Here is a 21,391-nt window from a genome sequence, read left to right as displayed (position 1 = left end):
GTTGGACTAGTTTGGGTTATTCATGGATCAAAGCTTTTAATTCATTTCATTCTAGGCCCAACATGGCCCAAAATGTTGAAATAAATTAATGTGGGTCCAATTAGAGCCCAATTAGGGTTCTAAGCCCATGATAGTCAAATTGGAAGCTTATGGGTCCATTTGGATCCAATGAGGAAGTTCTAGTCCAAGGTGGACCTAAATAAGAACTTCTAGAGTTTCCAATTGTTTGATGACTATTTGTAGCACTTGTATGATGTATTTGATTGAAGTTTTTGATGTTATAAACATAGGTGTCACACATGTTCTTAAGTTTTTGATTCACATTAACTTGAGTGTATAGATTACATGACACAAAATTTCCAGTTGTGACAACTTGCCAAAAGGGCTTGAGTGAGCTTGAACTATTCAAGCCTTCGAACTTATGGGTCAGGGAGAACAATAGGAGGAGGTGGAGGAAGTGAATAATGATCTCTTGTTCCTTGATCGAATCGTGGAATATCATCTTCATGTTAAAAGCTTGTTCCAAGGGATTTGGGAAGACCATAGTTAGAATCATACATCTACAAAACAGGAGAAAATTCAAGTCAGTTGATTAAGTCCTTAATAAAACACCCAAATGAGATATTAAGGCTAGGACCCAACACAATATTCTACAACTTGGAAGAATGATGCCATAATCCAAATTGCAGAACATTTGAAGTTAGGTAAATGACGATTTACCAATTTCCACCATGAAAAACGAAAAGGAAATTTTAGTTTTAAATGAATTAAAACTCCTAGATCCTTTGAGATTCATTGAACTTTTCAATGGCATGTTTAAATCTCTATTGTACCCTTCATTTGTGACTGGGATGTCGCGGATCACAAACAAGTTGTGGAGAACCATGCAAATTAGCTTGGTAATCTCGATGTTACGAATCAACTAATCAATGTGCCGGTTAACCACGCATGCTCCATTGATTTATGATAAACATCAAGCTACCCATTGCCATCCTTCATTGGTCCCATATTAGTGTGTCGGTTGACCACACACGCTCCACTAATCTACCAATAAGGATGCAGTGTGCAATTTCATGGATTTGCACCAATTCCACATTTTCCTAAAGTAACTAAGATTTGGGAATATATAAAAGTGTTTAGTTACTTCGTATTTCATTATACTTATAATGAAAAGTTGTGTCCTATCCTACCCATTCGGCTAACGACCCTCCACTAGTCAAGAGTGCGGTGGGTAAGAGTGGATACCCTTTCAATTGCCATTTTATAGGCAATTTCCTTAAACATCCCATAGAGAGCAGCTTCGTGAATGAGGCCTAATAACGGTAAGACTGACTCTTTACTTATACATATATAATATTAGACTTTTAATTTTATATATAGTATAAGGGTGTATTTTAAACTTTTAAAATACTAGGTGGTCTAATTTAATAAATTACACTTTTAATTTAATCAAATATAAACCATATCATTATGGATTTATTAACTATACTTTAATTATACATCTAATTAACTTAATAAAACCATAAGGGTGTAATTTGAACTTTTTCAAAAAAACTAGGGTTTTAGAATTTAATATTTCAAAATTGAACTTTTAAACAAAATTTTAAATTCCAAAACTTGAGGACAAGTTTTGAAGCCTTTTCAAAACATTAGGGTTTAGAATTTAAATATTTCAAAATTAACTTTTAATCAAAAAATTAAATTCCAAAACTTGAAGACAACTTTTGAAACTTTTTAAAACTATCTAGATCAAATTACAAATAATTAAATTAATCAAATAATTGGTAATTATCTAAATTTGACCTAATTCAATTTCTTACAAGATAATTCAAAATAAAATTACAAATAATTAATATTTATCTTATAAAACAAGTAATTATCTTAATTTTGACAATTATCTTCTATTTTGGTAAGGATAATCACCAAGTATTGATAAAATACAGATTTTATTAATGAAAAACATTGGTAATTAACCTTCAGCAAAAATAGCAAAAATCCCGATTTTCCCTCTATCTGACTCCCGGACTCGCCGAGTCACTGTCTGGACTCGCCGAGTCCAGCAAGTGACTCGCCGAGTTCAGTCGAGCAGAGGGCAGATATCGATTTTTCAAGCAATGGATGAACATGTAAACATCAAATACAACAGAAACCAATCAAGGCTCTAATACCACTGATGGGTGTTATACAAAAGAACATCCTATGTGCTCTTGCAAACCCTAAATCTTGGATCTAGGTTTCTCTATTGTACATGCAATTCATCCAAGACTTATGAACCCTAGATCTAGCATGCATATTTTGAAATTATCATATATAATAGATCTAGATGATTACCTCTATAAGAATGACTTGGATCTTCTTGTCTTGGAGCTTAGAGTCACAAATGCCACTCCTCTAATGGCTTACCAACACCATAAGCAAGAGAATGACTTATGAGAGGAGAAGAGGGCACCAAAAACGTCCATGAACCCTTAGGGATTCCTTCCGCACGTTTTTGGGGCCTTAGGGGTTCCTTATATAGTGAGGCTATTAGGGTTTTGAACTAGGAAACCCTAATCTGACTGCTTAGGCCCTAAGCAGCCCATAGACTCCCTCCTTAGAAGCCTTGGACGAATTCTAATAGGTTTCCCCATAGATTTCGTCCACTCCAACTTCGATGGAGTTCATTAGCCCAATATTCAACTATCACACAATTGACAGTTCTAGTCCCTTTTATTTAATTAATTTCTTTTAGCCACGTAATTAATTCTTAATTAATTCCTATCTAATACTAATTAAACAATATGATTTCTCCTTTAATATATTATTCATATAATATATTAATAAACCAAAATAATCTCTCTCTCTCTCTCTCTCTCTTCATAAATCATCCCATCAAGTTGCTTTGGTGAATGCAACCCAAAAGGACCATGCACAACTGGGTCAAGTACATATCAAATATAGTTACGGGCTTAGACACTAATCCAACAACAAGTTGGTATCAGAGCCTTGATTTGAGGGATTCAGACATACTTTCGGGTGTGTCTGAACTCAAACTGAGGATCTGTAAAGTTTCCAAAAAGAAAAATTGTAACACTCCATTTATTAAATAAATAAATAAGATTAAATTAACTAAACAAATGAACCACATGATGAGAAATGTATTTGTATATTATTTTATTCGAGCTCTAAATCCATAATAATTTAGGGATGTTAGGCATGGGAGTTAATTGTCATAATTTTTGGAATTGTAGGGTTAAGTGTAAATTTTGGAGCCACTTTTATGAGGGAATGGGCTAAATGGTAATTTTTAGACCTAAATGAATTGAAATTATGGAATCAGGGGCTACTTGGTAAAATTTGGATCTAATTTGTAAAGGACTTTTGGATGTAAGGTTTAAAAGGTAAATTATGGGTCAGTCTTGAAAAGAAAACGAGATGGAGGGACCAAAGGTGTTATTTGGACGCAAAGCTTGTGTGATCGGGTATTAAACCTGTTACCTTACTTCACCAATGCTAACCCTAACCCTAGAGCAAACCATCAACCGCCACCTTCACTACTCCCCTTCTCCAGCCGCCGCCACCATGCCACCTGTCTCTTCGCCATCGGAATTCCACTGCCACTGTCGGACGACATGCGTAACCGAGGAGGAACCACCGAGACTGGTCTAATGAAGTAGTACCGAGTGGAAATCGGAGATGCTGCTGCCTCCATCCTTCTTCTGTCTGACGTCTCTTAGTCGACATTACGTCTCAACCCCGTCGGCGTCGTTGTTGCCTGTATCCATCAAAGAAAAGGGTGTCATCGGGCTCTAGGCTTCGGTTGCTGCTATTAATCACCGTCAGCCATCGTTATGGCCGCTAGTACTGTCGTTTCCTTCACCGTCGCACGTCACCAGGTAGGGGTTTGTTTAGGATAGCGTGTGATGTTGCTATGATTATGTTTGTTGTGTGTGAGGGATAGCTTAGCCGAAGATCAAGAGAAAAACCCACCATGGAAGCCGACCATGGTGGTGTGCCTCATTTGTATTGTTACTCGTTTGGTATGCTTGGACAAAGTGGGCCCAATGAAACCCTAATGGGCCCAATAAAGCCCTAATTGACCTAAAAGCCCAAACATGTGACTAATGGGCCTAGTGAAACCCTAATGGGCCTAATGAACCCTGATTGATCAAAAGACCTAGCTATTGGGTCTATTAGGCTAAGATGGGGTTGGGAACCCTAATTAGGGTTTAAAAACCCTAATTAGGGTTTAGAAACCCTAATTTTGGATATATGGGCCTTAGACGTATCGGGACCCACATTTGGGCCATTGGAATGGAATTGTGAATTACACACAATCACACCATATGACTTATCTAGTAGAGTAATGGACTTAATGGATTAAGTCCTTAATGGGTTAAGTGAGAAACACTTAACCTTAATTGTCATTTTATGTGAAACCCTAATTTTGGGAATGTGATCGTGACCGCACTTGAATTATTCACTAAACTTAATATATTAATTAATAATCATTTGTAGTCAACCTAAGTCAATATTGGACTTAATGGATTAAGTCCTTAATGGGTTAAGTAGGAAAACTTAACCCTAATCATCATTTTATGTGAAAACCCTAATTTCACTTGGGCCTTGAGTTGGGCCATTCCATTGGGCTTTGGTAATTAGATAATTAATGGGCCATCCAAGAATAATCATATGGACTAGAATATGTTGATGGACTTAGGGTAAGGCCTATATGAGGGTTTGGGCCCAATTTGGAATATTGGGCCATAGATGGACCATAGTTTGGGCCTTAATGATTATATGATATTGGGCCATTAGAATGTCAAATGTTGGACTGGAATAAATGGTTGGGCCTTAGAGTGAGACCATGTAAAGGTTTGGGCCCAATTTGGAAAATTAGGCCATATGTTAGGCTTTGACTCATAGTTGACTATTGGGCCTTTGGATTGGGCCTTGGGCTTGGATCAAGCTAAGATTGGGGTAAAGTAGTCTTTTACCCTAATCATGGACTTATGGTTATGTGTTGGAACCCAATTATTAATTGGGTGTTATTTTGATGTTGATAGTTCGCGAACCAGTCATCCAACAGCTGGGGTTGGGTCTGCGGGAGTTCAGCAGTGTGAGGTGAGTTACCTTCCAGTAGAAGGGGTTGAGACGTGATAGTAGGGGGGAACAATCCCCGATAACTGGTCAAAAGGGCCGAAGGGGTAGTTTAGTACCCAACTATGCTAGACGGATTATGATATATGTGATATGATATTATGTGGTAGTAGTAAGGGTGAAATAGTCCCCGATTACCGGTCGACAGGACCGAAGTGGTAGGTTGGGCACCCAGATATGCCTGAAAGGGGTAGGTTGGGCACCCCGGTATGCTTAACGTGGGTAGGTTGAGCACCCCGGTATGCTCAGTAGGGTAGGTCGGACACCCAGATATGCTTGACATGGGGCAGGTCGGGCACCCCGATATGCCTGATAGTATGTGATTTGCATGATATGCGGTAGGATGGGGGAACTCACTAAGCTTTGTGCTTACGGTTTTCAGTTTTGGTTTTAGGTACTTTGTTTTCAAAGTAAAGGAGCCGACTCGATCGCAGCGCATCACACTATGGTTTTCTGCACATGAGATCTTTGGGATTTCACTCTGATATTGTTTTATAATAACGAGTTTTGATTATTTCTACTTTGGTTTTGACATGAGATGTTATTATGGATGTTTTATTACTTACGATTTTATAATAACTAATTTAAAAATGAAAATTTTGGTCTTGAATTTTGGGGATGTTACAAAAATGTTTTCAAGGGAAAAGTTTTATAAGACAAGAAAGGGTGTAGTGCATGAAATCGGCCGAGCTCAAGTAAGTTTCCCCAGAATACCCATATATGTTATCTGTTATGACTTGGTTTATGAATCTGAGAATCGCATGCTGGATAGGGCTAGGGGAGATGCCTTTATAAGTTGTATGAGCTGGTAGACTTGCATGCTAGTGTTGAGTAGTTAGCGATAGATTGGCCTGATATGTGGTGCTTGTAGCCTTAGGAATATTGGATGCCATGCTAGAATGAGAATGATTATTGGTAATAGTAACTGCTAAGTGTATGCTTTTAAAACTGTATACAGTTAGGATCTTATAGCCTCAGAATAACTAATTTAGCCTTATTTCTTGTTCCTTGTCTAGTTGTGGTCCTAGGATAGAGTCTATTATTCGACAGTTTATTAGATCCTCTTTTGTGTATAATTTGCATGCATAAGGCAGCCGACAGTGAAATGGATGTGGATAACACGAGTTGTGGTATGTAGGCTGAATGTTCTATGATAGTTCTTTGGATTGGAGTGCTACTGCACGGATGTTGCTTGCTTTGTGCTTTATGGAACTCTTGAGTGATGGGAGTCAGCTACTAAGTGGATATGACGATATCCAGGAGGTGGATGGTTAACATGATGGGAAGTTCTTCAGCAGATGATGGCAGGGTGAGGTTGGGAACCCAGGAAAACCTAGGATATGATCCAATGAGTTTAATGGGGTGGTTCGGTGAAGTTGGGAACCTAGAGGGAGCCTAGGAGTTGCTTTGGTGGGTGTTGTGTTGTTGTATAGTAGATATTTGCTGCACCAGTGGATTAGGTGACTTAGAGGATTCGAGAGGATTGCTGAGGAAAGTGTGGATAGGTGTGGAAGGTAGTATGGGTCTGTACTACTAAAAGCACAGGATCCATACTCGAATCGGTGAGAGTCTTGGAGAATCTAAGAAGTCAATAGGAAGGAGAATTTTTGTTTATGCTTGGATCATGGGAATAGTTGCCTTGCAGAATGAAGATGAACACGTATGGGAAGGACCAAGTTTGGTCTCGGCTCTGGTGGTGAGCGAGTTAGCGGAAGGAATGCAAGGATTTTGAGTTCCCCTTGGATCTCTTGTATCAGGCGGCAAGGATTAATTATGCGATCTATTGTGCTTTCGGATTGAGGATTGTGTCTTGGGAGTAGTTGTAGCCTGGTTTAGGGTAGAGGTTGCTTTAGCTGCTGTAGTTCAGCTGTGAACGATTGAGCTGGTGAATGTGTTAGGGTGCGAGACCCTGAACGATATGATTTCTAGAGCTTGAGAGCGGGAGACTAACTTGGAGAACATTTGGAGGAGGGGAACCGATTAGGTGTATATATTGGAGGGTCCTGAGAAGATACCCAAGATTTCGGATCAGGTTTCGAGAGTCCAGCAGGGCCGAATGCAGGGCAGCACGAGCGCAAAACCGTATGATGGAGTTATCGCTCCAGGACTATGGGTCGCTACAAGCGTAGCATAATTAATTGTGTCAGCAGGTGACATTACGAGTGGTTGCTCGATTTATGGTGTGTCTGATCCGATGGATCGGCGGTGAAGTTAGGACCGTTGTGATGAGGCGAGAGTGTTGTGAGACTGCGGAGTAGCTCGTAGCATTTACCGATCCATAGGCAACGGTAAGATGGTGGTAAATGTGTATTTGCCTTTGGAATTCTTTAGTAAAAGGGAGCCTTAGGAGGATCATCCGATTGGTTAAGAATACAAGAGTATTCTTCAAGATTTCAGAGCTGAGTGATCATTGTTTTTGGCTAACTATGGGGCGCTTATGTTGTTGCGTAGGATTTGGGCAGGTCACGCATATTGATGGAAATGGATCGGAAATCCATAATGCGTAAGAGGTGAAAGAGCATCGTCGAGTCCAAGTGCAGGAGAAATAAGTGGCTGGTTAGGCCTAGGTTATGATGGTGGGAGTTTAGGAAACTCCCAATCGCCTGTTGGCATTGCCTTGATTATGCATAGTGAGCAGTGGGAATCCATAGGTGCGACCCGAACCCCTGATGGGATATAGGATTTGGCTCAAGATGTGCGTCGATGTGTTAGTGGAGTGTGGAAAGGCCATGGGTGGTAAGCATGGTTGGATGGAAATAGTGTTAGACTGCGATAGGATCATAAGCATGCATCGGTCCGGATTAGAATATTTATGTGATGGTCACAAGCATGAAAAGGAGATAAGCTCATGCTTTGGGCACACCAGCCAGGGTTGGTAAGGAATTACTCTCTATTCTAGGATGAGGATCCTTAGGGTCTATAGGCGATCCCGGATGATTATGGGAATTCAGGATGAGAAGGGTTTGGATCTTGAGTTGCAGGATCATGTGGATAATCAGTATGTGACACAAAGGAGTCTAGGATGGGTAGCCTCGATATTGATCTCTAGGGAATCTGGTGTTTAGACCGGGTACAAGACTGGTAGTCTCGGGGAATGGATTAAGAGTATTTACTTATCAGTCAATTAAGGGATGTCGGGAAGTCGTTGTGCATTATGCAAGTCCGAGATTACGTATCAGTGATATGATATTTTGGGGCATCTATATGCCAAGGGCGTCAAATTCAGGATTCTAGGGTAATGAATGGGCTAGGTTCGATGGTAGCTTAAGCAGTTGTGATGTGTCTCGGGCTGGTTCTATCTGTAACAGAGCCACGACATGTTGTAATCAGGAAAAGATGGGTAGTTGGTGATCATATATGATATGAGGTATTTATGTATGCGTATTTTGGCTCAACAATCGGGTAGGTGTCCGGTGTTCCGGATAGTTAGCAAACGGGTTAGGACCAGGGAGATCCCGGTTGTTCTCAAGGAAAACAACTATAAGGCAACAAGATGAGTTAGATTGGTTTCAGTGATTTGGGGTTCGTGTGTGGAGTTGCTTGTCATTCGGGGCATATACTAAGTTATTTACAGTTGCATTAAATAATATCAGAAGTTGAATAGCCAGTTGGGAGATAATTGGAGTGGACTCGACCATGATTCGATATGGACAGTCTATTAGGGAATCAGACCATCTCAAGACTTCAGACTTCAGATTGAGTAAATGTGATCATGTTGTAAGGAATTCGTTCATCTTCGGGTTTTAGAACCCTGCAAGGGCTGGTTATGGTTGCCTTAGAAAAGGCTGGGATATGCTTGGGATTGTGGCCATGTCGTTCAAGTTGTCTTGCGTGTAAGGAATGGTAAGGAATGATTTCGAGGACAAAATCTAATTTAAGTGGGGGAGAGTTGTAACATCCCGTTTATTAAAATGTAATTTCTGGATTTATTTCTAAAGAATTTTGAAGTTTAAGGGCTGTTTGGTAAATTATGGATTTAATTTGAAAAGGATTTCAGAAGTCGGGGTGTGTTTGGTATCATTTGGACTTAATATGAAAGGATTTTGGATGACTGGGGATAAAAGGGTAAATTATGTACCTAAGTGGAAAAGGATTTGTCATGAAGGGGTTATATGGTAAATTCTAGGACTTGAATTGTTATGAATCTTGGATGTTGGGGGATGCTTTGTAAATTGTAGCCTTGAATTGAAAAAGATCTCATGAGGAGGGACTAAATGTGTCAAGTGTGCATAAGTTTTGAATGGGACGGGACTTAAAACCCGTCACCTTCACTCGTTGCCTAACCCTAACCCTAACTATTCATGGTCACCACCTTATCCCTCCATCTCTTCTTTAGATGATGTTTCTGATTCTTATAGAATTTGAATTGAGAAAATTGAAGAATATATCCAGTCTAAACAACATAAAAACATGTTGAAAGAAATTTTAATTGAAAAAAGATAAACAAGAAATCGAATTAAGTGTTATGTAGAAATATGACTTATTTATGCAAGCAATTGAATTTGGATAATACTCTTGATTTTGAGAATATTTCTAAATTTGATGAAAGTGAAATGAGTGAAATATTTGTAGAGGATGAAATTGATTATTTTGCTTTTGTACAAAATTTTGATGAACCAAAGAAAAATTTAAGTTATTAAAACTTAATCGAATTTGTTCGAATTATTGAAAACAAAGGTTCAAAAGTTTTGAAAGAAGAAGCCACAATTTTTCCAAAACTTCAAACAATTCCAAATCAAGTTTTTGTAAAGAAAGGACTGAATAAAAATGAAACTTATGAATTAACGTCAATGGTTGTTGACGATAATGTGAAAGGGTGTAATGAATTTTTCTGGTCAAAGCTAATAGACAATCTTTGATGAAACAAAAAGTCTCACGGAAATGACCTCTTGGAAAACAAAAGGGAAATATGTTTCAAAACCATTAAATCATGTGATAACAAATAGAGAATTCACAATTTTGAAGGTAGCTTATGTTGAAGGCTTGCAACACAATCTAATAAGTGTTTCTCAACTGGTTATAGATACAGGTCTAAAAGTGTTTTTTTTTTATGAAAAAGGTTCAAAAATCATAGAAAAGAAATCTAAAGTTGTTCTTCTAAAGTTAATAAGGAAAGGAGAAATGTATCCTCTGAATCTAAATCCAATCAAAGGGAAACCATCTATCTACTAGCTTACGAAAGCTTTTTCGGATGATAGTTGGTTATGGCACATAAGACTTTCTCATCTGAATTTCAAGGATATTAACAAGCTTATAATTGGTGATCTTGTACGTGGAATACCTCTTTTGGAATTTGAAAAGGAACATTTATGTGTTTCCTGTGAGCTTGGAAAACAAAGCAGAAAGAATCATTCATCCATCACAAATACCAAAATCATTGAGCCACTGGAATTATAGCATATTGATCTCTATGGTCCTTCAGCCGTCGAAAGTATTAATGGTAACAAATATATTTTGGTTATTGTTGATGATTTTTGTAGACTCACCTGGGTATTCTTTCTTAGACAGAAATCCAACGCAACTCAGAAGCTGATAAACTTCATCAAGCAGGTTGAACCAATTCTGAAAGTACCTCAACCATAGCCTTTTGATGCTCCAATCTTGGGAGAGAGTTCCACTCCAAACTTCAATACCAATGTTCCACTCCAGGGGGAGAATTCAATTTCGAATGTCGGGTCACACACAAATTTCCAAGGGGAGAATAATGAAAATAACGACTTGGATGCACAATCGGAATTTGAAGAAATCCTTGCTAAAATTGATCCAATCTACAATCAACACTATCCACCAATAACACAATAGACCAAAGATCATCATCATTCTTAAGTGTTCGAAGATTCTTCTTTAGGAGTTCTTACTCGTGATCAACAAAAAGCGAAGCAAACTTCATTATTTTCTAAATTGGAATTTTGCATGTTCAATTCTTTTATTTCAACAATTGAGCCTAAAATTGTTAAAATTGCTCTTGATCATGCAGATTGGGTTCAAGCTTTGCATGAAGAACTGAATGAGTTTGACCATAACAAAGTGTGGCGATTGGTTTCTACTATGTAAGGTGCATCTATGGTTGGTTTGAAATGGGTATTCAGAAATAAGATAGACAAAGAAGGGAATGCCATTCGCAATATGACACATTTGGTCGTTAAAGGTTACTGTCAAGAAGAAGGAACCGATTATGAAGAGACATTCGCACCTGCGGCTAGACTGGAATCAGTTCGCATTTTTCTCGCCTATGATGCTCACAAAAACTTTGAAGTATATCAAATGGATGTGAAATGTGCATTTCCGAATGGAGAACTTGAAGAAACAGTCTATGTTGAACAACCTCCAGGTTTTGTGAATGAAAAATTTCCGAATAATTGTTAAATTCTGGACAAAGCAGTATATGGTCTTAAACAAGATCTGAGGGCATGGTATGAAACTATGAATCGTTTTCTTAAACAATCTAAATTCAAACAAGGTTCTGTTGATCCTACCTTCTTTCAGAAGAAGTAGGATGACCATTTAATGACAGTTCAAATTTATGTTGATGACATTATTTTCGGATCAACTAATCCTATCTTAACTGCTGAATTCCGAAAATTAATGGAAACAAAATTGGAAATGAGTTCTATGTGTAAAATTAACGCTTTCCTTAGTTTAGATATAAGATAGAGTCCAGAAGGAATATTCATCAATAAAGAAGCCTCCACAAAGACATTATTTGCCAAATTCTAAATGGTGGGTGATTCACAAGTCAAAGTCCCTATATTGTTCGCAATGAAACTCATGTTGGATTAGGTGTCTAAGCGCATAACTATAATTAGTATGTACTTGACCTGAGAGTAGCATGTTCCATTTTAGGTTACATTCACCAGAACAATCTGATGGGATGGATGTTTGAGAAAGAGGTTATTTATGATTTATTAATATATTATAAGTATAATATATTAATTGTGGAATCATATTATTTAATTAGTATTGATCAAAAATTAACTTGGAATTAACTTAGTGATAAAAAGAGACTAATTAAATTTACAGGGGCTAATTGTGTAAATAAATGATATATATAGGTTGGGCTAATGATCCATGATTGATTAGTGATGGGCTAAGCTTATGTAAGTATCCATATATTGTTAGTTCATTACAAGTCCAAGTGTTAGAATTGGGGTTTACACATAACCCTTGGAATTCTACACCATATATATGTAACCCCTTGGCCTAGAATGGGGACATTAGTGATCTTAGAGATATTATAGCCGATTCTTGAGTGCCTCTAACCTCTCTCTCAAGTTCTCCAATTGTTGGTGGTGTTTTGTGAACCATTTGAGGCATCAAACTTAAGGTGCTAAGTTTTTAAAGGCCATATACAACAAGCTACAACAAAAGCATGGGCAAAGCTTTATTAGGATAAAGGGGGGCTGGGCCCCCCTGATTTTTTTTGGTTACAAATAGCCCCTATACTTTAAATTTATACATATTAGACCCAAAAATATAAAATTTTGGTTGTGCCCCCCTGCAGCGATTTTTATACATATTATATTTTGGGCCCCCCAAATCATATGTTGAAGCTTCGCCCCTACAAAAGGTAATCTTCTAACTAGTTTTTATGATTCATATATCAAGTTGTATCCTAGTTTAGGCTTCATGATTTAGAAAATTGTTTATTGCATGTATAACTAGAGAAAATTTAGATCCAAAGCATTAGGGTTGTATGTGCACCATAGAAGTGTTAAAGTGCTCAAAACCCATCAGTGGTATCAAAGCCTAGGGTAGTTTTCTTTTATATTGATGCATGGTTGTTTTTCAAAGCTAAAAAAATCACATTTCTGGCCCCTGACTGATGAACTCGACGAGTCAATGATTTGACTCGACGCGTTCACTCACATATTGGCAACTCAGCGAGTCTAGTTCATGCACTCGACGAGTAGAAACTTATGCTTGCAACTTTTCGAGCCTTTTGGCCAGAATTAGATTAGGATCATCACCACAAAGTATTTTGTATCATAAAATTCATTTTTTCTGATATGGTGATGTTTATCCTCATGCAATTAAAGGACAATTATCAAATTTTAAGATAATAAGTTGATTATTTGTATTATTTGATTTGAATTGCCTTGCTTTATGAGTTAGATTAGATCAATGATAAATTATAGGATAATTTTATTAATTAAAATTAATCTAAGTGTTTTTTAAAGAACTCCATAACTTATCCTCAAGTTATCAAACATCAAGAGCCTCATTCATTAAGATGCATTAACTCATAAGTTATGGAACCCAAAAGTTTTGAAGAGTTTCAAAACTTGCCCTCAAGTTTTGGAATTTGTAAAGTCTCACTTATGAAAAATTTAATTCCAAACCTTACAATTTTAAAAGTTTAAAATTCAACCCTTATACTATTATAATATTATAAGTTTAATTATTATATATATATATATATATATATATATATATATATATATATATATATATATATATATATATATATATATATATATATATATATATATAAGACAAGTCAATCTTATCATTAGTAGACCTCATTCACGAAGAGACCCGCCAATAGTCAAATAATTAGTGAATCTCGGAGAGATATTTCTATTATATAATTCGTTTCTTTCTCTTCTAGTTTTCTATCTCCCATCTATCTATTTTCTTTAGTTATTCACTAGAGCAATTATGATCTGGAAGTCGATTCGGGGCAAGTGTTCGGATCTATAATGACATAGCTATGAGGCGCTCAACGGACCTTTTGGATCTTATAAAACCCTTTCTGACTTTGAATTGATACAAAAACTACTTTTTGTGCAACCTAGTATATTTCAGATCTCAATTAGAAGTTATTAGATGGAACTGCTTCATGTTTTTTAGATGGTACTATTACTCTATTCCAAATCATGCGAGCAGCCATTAGCCATTACTAAGAAATTTTCATATATTCATTGATTCGAAGTATGGTCTATAAGGGGATATTAGGAAATTGCCTATAAAATGACGGTTGAATGGATGTCCACTCTCACCCACCGCTTCCTTGACTAGCGGAGGGTCGTTAGCCAAACGGGTAGGAAAGGACATTAATTCTCATTAAAAGTATAATGATAATTATAGAGTATCTAAACGTTTTTATAAAATTCTCAATCTTAGTTACTTTAGGAAAAATGTGAAAATGATGCTATTCCATAAAACTGCACTTTGCACCTTGCCAAGTCGTTAGTGGAATGTGTGTGGTTAACCGACACACTAGCTTGAACTAACAATGGTGGCAAAGGGTAGATTGATGTTTGTCATAGATCAATGGAGTGTGTGTGGTTAACCAGCACATTGATTAGGTGATAAATGACATCAAGAGTACCAAGCACATTTTCATGGTTATTCACAACTTGTTTGTGATCCTCGGTATCCCAGTCACGAACTTGAAGGGCATAATCGAGATTTAAACATGCCATTGAAAAGTTCAATGAATCTGAAAAGAAATCTAGGAATTTCAATCCAATTAAAACTTAATAATCAATTTCAATTTTCATGGTGGAAATTGGTAAATCATCATTTACCTACCTTTAAATATTTTGCAATTGGATTACGGCATCCATCTTCCGAATTGTAAAATATTGTGTTGGGTCCTAGCCTTAATATTTCATTAGGGTGTTATATTAATAATTATTATATAATCTAAACTTTGTCAATCTTTTTCAGATGTCTTCCAACACCGCTTCTGGCTCAAACCCTTCAGGCTCTTTCTCCCTCATGAACTTGTGTGGGAGAGTCATCTTTGATGGTTCGAACTTCAGTGACTGGATTCGAAACATTAGGATGGCCACTCATTATGAGGACAGAGAATATGTCCTTGAAAAAGAGCTTAAGGAGATTGATGAAGCCACTGCTACTCCTGAAGAGGTTGTTGAGTATAGGGCACATGAGAAGGATGCCACAAAGGTGTCTTGTATTTTGCTTGCCACTATGACAGCTGAACTTAAAAAGTCTTATGTGGACTACTACCCTTTCGAGATGCACCAAGACTTGATGGAAAAATACCATCAAAGTGCTCGCCAGGAAAGCTATGAAATCATTGCCTCCATGATTACAACAAAGATGAAGGATGGAGAGTCCATAACGGCCAACTTGCAGAAAATGCAAAGGTTTGTGGACCGCTTGCTAAAGTTGAATGTCAACTTCAATGAAGAGTTGGCCATTGACATTATTCCACACTCTTTGCCTCCTTATTATTATAAGTTTCGCATGACTTATCATATGAACAAGGAGGAGGTCACTCTTAGCAAGCTTCAAGGCCTTTTGAGACCTGCTGAAAGTAGTCTTAATGGTAAATCTGTTGTAACTACTCCTATTGTTGTTGCCCATGTTCTGGAAATTGGACATGGGAAAGGGAAGAAGAGGAAGGCTCCTTCTAAGAGCCACAAGGGAAATTCTAATGATGGATCCTCTTCTAGTGGGACCAAAGCTGGTTCTGCTAATCCCTCTACCAATCCAAAAGAAACGAAGTGCTTCTATTGTCATGATAAAGGGCACTGGAAGCGAAGCTGCCCCAAATACTTGCAGGATGTCAAAGATGGGAAGATAAACCCCACCTATGCATGTATTTACACTATTCTATCTAATAACTCGTCACATTATAGTTCTTGGGTCCTTGATACAGGTTGTGGTTTCCATATTTGTTCTGATTTGCAGGGTCTAAGAATAAGTAGGGATGTGGAGCACGAGAATATGAACTTGATCATGGGGAATAGGAAAATGTCGCTTGTCACCAAGATTGGAGTTTATTCTTTATTGCTTAGTAGTGGGTTAGAATTAGATTTGAATAATTATTGCTACTCGTCGGATATGGCGAGACATATTATTTCCTTTCATGGTTTGTATAAACAAGGTTTTAGATTTTCATTTGATAATGAAATTGGTTCTATTAATGCTTTTTATAATGGTGTATTTTATTTCAAAGCATTGCCTTGTAATAGTGTATATGAAACTGTGATGGTTGTAGACAACTTAGGAAATCATGTGTTGCACATTGATTCTTCCTATAATTTGGATAAGGCATCCTTGTGGCATTGTATTGGACATGTCAACAAGAAGCGCATAGCCCAACTAAAAAAGGATGGAGTATTGGAGTCATTCAACTTAAAGTCGGATGACACTTGCGAATCTTGTTTGCTTGGAAATACGACCAAGTGACCCTTCATTGGTACTTGTGAAAGGGGTGAGGTTCTTTTGGATCTCATTCACACCGATGTGTGTGGACCCTTCAGATCTGTCAAAAGGGATGCTAACTGTTTCTATGTGACTTTCACTGATGATTACAGCGGAGTTGGCTATGTCTACTTAATCAAGCATAATTCAGAAACCTTTGAAAAGTTCAAAGAGTTTAAACAAAAAGTGGAGAATTAGTTGGGCAGGAAGATAAAGATGCTCTGATCCGATTCAGGTGGTGAGTATTTTAGTATCGAGTTCCATGACTATCTTAAGGAATGTGGAATTGTTTCACAATTGATGCCACCTAGAACACCAAAGCTTAATGGTGTGGCTAAGAGGCGTAATCGAACCTTGTTGGACATGGTTCGTTCCATGATGAGTCGAGCTTCATTACCTATCTTATTCTAGGGGTATGCCTTAGAGAATGCTGCCCATATCCTTAATCTAGTCCCAACCAAAAAGGTTTCCAAAACACCTCACGAGATGTGAACAGGGAAGGTTCCCTCGTTAGCACACATCAAGGTTTGGGGTTGCGAAGCTTTCGTGAGGCGTGAGACTCACGACAAGCTCGAACCTTGTAGTGAGCGTTGTATTTTTATCGGCTACCCACAAAAGTCTTTTGGATATCTCTTCTATAGACTGAGTGAAAATGTTGTCTTTGTTGCGAGGATAGGGGTTTTTCGAGAGAGAGAACTCATACGCCAAGAGCAAAGTGGGAGGCAAATTGACCTTGAAGAGCTTCAAGAGTTAAGTGATGAAGGAACCTCAAACACCAACACTCAACCTGAGGAGGAAACTCATGTTGAACCAGTTGACGAGTCCTTACCTATTAGGAATTCCAGTAGAGTTAGTGTTCCATCTGTGTTATATGGTTTCCATATTACTACAAATGGTGATACATTTATCAGCGACAACACACTGGTAAATTTGGACGAACCTAATAACTACAAGAAAGACATGGTAGGCCCCGAGTCTGCTAAATGGAAAGAGGCGATGGACAACGAGATTCAGTCCATGTATTACAATCATGTTTGGAACTTGGTTGAAAATGGATCAGGTCGTAAGACAGTTGGGTGCAAATGGATCTTCAAGAAGAAGATCGACATGGATGGGAAATTACACACATATAAGACGCGATTGGTTACAAAGGGCTTTACTCAAACTCATGTAGTTGACTATGATGAGACCTTCTCTATAGGATCGAAGATTAAATCTATAAGGGTTATGCTTGCCATAGCTGCATTTCATGATTATTAAATATGGAAAATGGATGTCAAAACCACTTTCCTTAATGGGAAGTTAGCTGAAGATGTTTACATGAGTCAACCAGAGGGTTTTGTCAGTGAAAAGTGCCCTAATAGAGGGTGCAAGCTTGAGAAATCCATTTATGGATTGAAACAAGCATCTCACAGATGGAATCTTTGTTTCGATGGGAAAGTTAAAGAGTTTGGATTTTCGAGAAGCGAGGATGAGTCTCGTGTATATGTCAAAGCTAGTGGGAGTATAGTTAGCTTTCTGGTGTTGTATGTGGATGACATACTTCTCATAGGAAATGACATCCCAACCTTGCAGGAGGTTAAGTCCTGGCTTGGGAAGTGTTTCGCTATGAAGGAACTTGGGGAAGCTGCTTATATTCCACAGTCGGCTCGATCATGCATGCTATGACTTGTACTCGCCCTGATGCGGCCTTTTCTTTGAGCATGGTCAACAAATATCAAGTGAATCTTGGTAAAGCTCACTGGAATGCGGTAAAGAACATTCTTAAGTACCTATGGAGGACTAAGGATTGGGTCCTTACCCTCAGTGGGAGTGATGACTTGAGAGTGATACGCCAGCTTTCAGACCGACAGAGATAATTTCTGCTCTAAGTCAGGCTGGGTATTTACCCATAATAGAGGAGCAATAACTCGGAAAAGTTCCAAACAGGAGACTGTAGCTGATTCAATGTGCGAATAAGAGCACATAGCAGCAAATGAAGCGTTAAAGGAGGCGATATGGCTGAAGAACTTCATCGGATACCTTGGAGTTGTACCAACTATAAAGGAGCCTATGGAGATTTTCTGTGACAGCGAGAGTGTGGTCGCCTTAGCCAAGGAACCGAGGGATCATGGCAGATCCTGACACATCTACAGAAAACATCACTTCATAAGATATCGGATAGAAAAAGGACTCATCATAGAAAAGAGGGTATTGTCAGAGGAGAACCCAACATATCCCCTTACGAAGGGACTGAGTAGGTTTAAGCACTTGCAGCATGCGAGGAGCATATGGGCTGAAGGACGATACTAGTTTTAATGATTAGATAGTTGTTTAGAAACTTGTAATAGATAAAATGTAACTGACATTTGATGATTAAGTAAAAGGAGTTTTATTTGTGAGTAAAGTTACTATCTTGTGTCGATTGTTTACTATTATTTCATTTTGCATGTTTTGACTTCCAAAATAATAAGATTATTCATACTATCCGCAGACGATCATACTTTGGAAGTAGGTATTGAGGAAAGACTGTCATGAATTTGGCTTGTAGATTGTCTAAAGTGTTTAGACATAGCAATAGTTTGCTACAACATTCATGAGTGCTCATAAGGTCTGTGTATTGGATTAAACCTACGCTCACATGAATCACTTCATGGAATTTATCACGAGTGATTGTGAGACGATAATATCATATAGTCTTCAAACTGAGATGTATGAGTTGTTGACTATGAGTTGGTTGTACATTCATAGTGCGGAATCGCATCAGTAACTTGATGTTATCAAACGTGCTATCGTGTATGATTTAACGTGTAGTTAGTACAAGCATATAAGTTGAAGTTTATCTGTTCCTTTTAATCCTTGGAGGATTAAAAGTGATATCTTGGGCCCCATCGATCATTTTGTTTTGACTTATATGTCGGGCCCGGTCAGGACTCAATTGACGTGTTCAGTTAAGTTCTATTTCAAACAAATCGGAAATCGGGAAACTAACTGCTGGAAAATAAGTATGATTATGTTCCATGTATTTGTCTGCACGATATCTTGAAGAACAGATGATTATATGATACCTTATCTAAAATGGCGCGTCAAAGTTCGACATCGTCTTTTAAAATCTAAGATTGCTTGTCGGTTTTTAAATTGTACCTGCAATTATAATTATTAGACATATCCAAGTAAGAGATTGTTGGATTAGGTGTCTAAGCCCGTAACTATAATTGGTATGTACGTGACCCGAGAGTAGCATGGTCCATTTTGGGTTGCATTCACCTGAATAATCTGATAGGATGTATGCTTGAGAAAGAGGTTTTTTTATGATTTTTAGTATATTATAAGTATAATATATTAATTAAGGAATCATATTATTTAATTAGTATTGATCAAAAATTAATTTGGAATTAATTTAGTGATCAAAAGAGCCTAATTAAATTTACAGGGGATGACTGTGTAAATCAATGATATATATATATATATATATATATATATATATATATATATATATATATATATATATATATATATAGGTTGGGCTAATGATCCATGATTGATTAGTGATGGGCTAAGCTTACGTAAATATCCATATAGTGTTAGTTCATTATAAGCCCAATTGTTAGAATTAGGGTTTACACATAACCCTTGGAATTCTACACTATATATATATGTAACCCCTTGGCCTAGAATGGGGACACAAGTGATCTTAGAGATACTATAGCCGATTCTTGAGTGCCTCTAACCTCTATCTCAGGTTCTCTAATTGTTGGTGGTGTTTTGTGAACCATTTGAGGCATCACACTTGAGGTGCTAAGTTCTTAAAGGCCAAATATAACAAGCTACAATAAAAGGTAATCTTCTAACTAGTTTTTATGATTCATATATCAAGTTGTATGCTAGTTTAGGCTTCATGATTTGGAAAATTGTTTATTGCATGTATAACTAGAGAAACTTAGATTCAAAGCATTAGGGTTGTATGTGTACCATTGGAGTATTATAGTGCTCAAAACCCATCAACTCACTCCTTCATTAGACAAACCGGATGTGGATATCACATTGTTTTGTCAGATGATTGGATCTTTGTTGTATTTAACATCTAGTCATCCTGACATAGTGTTTGCTGTTTGTTACTGTGCCAGGTTTCAAGCGAATCCCAAAGAACCTCACATGTTGGCAGTTAAGAACATATTCCGGTATCTGAAGTGAACCACTTCTCTTGGTCTATGGTATCCATCGAATTTGGGATTCTTTGTTCAAGCTTACTCCAATGTTAACTTAGGGGGCTGTGGTCTTGATCGGAAAAGTACATCATGTGGATGTCAGTTTCTGGATGGCAAACTTGTTAGTCGGAAATCTAATAAGTAGACATGTGTATCCTTATCTACATAAAAAATAGAATACTTAGTAGCGACATCATGTACATCCCAACTGGTGTGGATTTAGAATTAGCTAAGAGATTATGGAATCAATATAAAACGAATTCAATTATATTGTGATTCCAAAAGTGCCATTAGAATCTACCACAATATAGTGCAACATTCCAAGACAAAACATATAGCATTGAGATACCATTTTTATAAAAGATCATGTTGAAAATGGGGGTGAAAATTCACTTTGTCAGATCATCAGATCAATTAGCAGATATCTTCACCAAGGCCTTAACAAAATCTCCATTCAATTGGATTTTATAAGGGTTGGGAATGATTGAAGCAGACTCTGTTCCAATATCCCCTTCGTAATCATCAGAATTACTGTAGAATTCTGATTGGTTTCGAGCTTAAGAATGGTTTGGAATTTACTGTTCCCTTCCGACTTGTTTCGATCTTCTGAATGGTTATGAACTTACTGTTTATCTGGATATCGTAATTCTCTTTTCCTCTTTATAATTCACTATTCACTTCTGACTTGTTCCAAGCCTCATAATTTTTCAGAAGTTACTGCTCATTTGGCTTTCGGAATTTTGTTATTCTTTTATCCCAAAAATATTTTATTTATGCGTGTTTTATTATTTTTAGTAATCAAAATTCCAAAAATATTTTATTTGTTTCTATATTTTCTTTTCAAAAATTCAAAAATCTCAAAAATATTTTCTTCTTTGTAAGTATTC

Source organism: Lactuca sativa, chromosome 8 (genome assembly GCF_002870075.4).
Source record: "Lactuca sativa cultivar Salinas chromosome 8, Lsat_Salinas_v11, whole genome shotgun sequence".
Taxonomy (NCBI): Eukaryota; Viridiplantae; Streptophyta; class Magnoliopsida; order Asterales; family Asteraceae; genus Lactuca; species Lactuca sativa.
Note: the sequence above shows the minus strand (reverse complement) of the source record.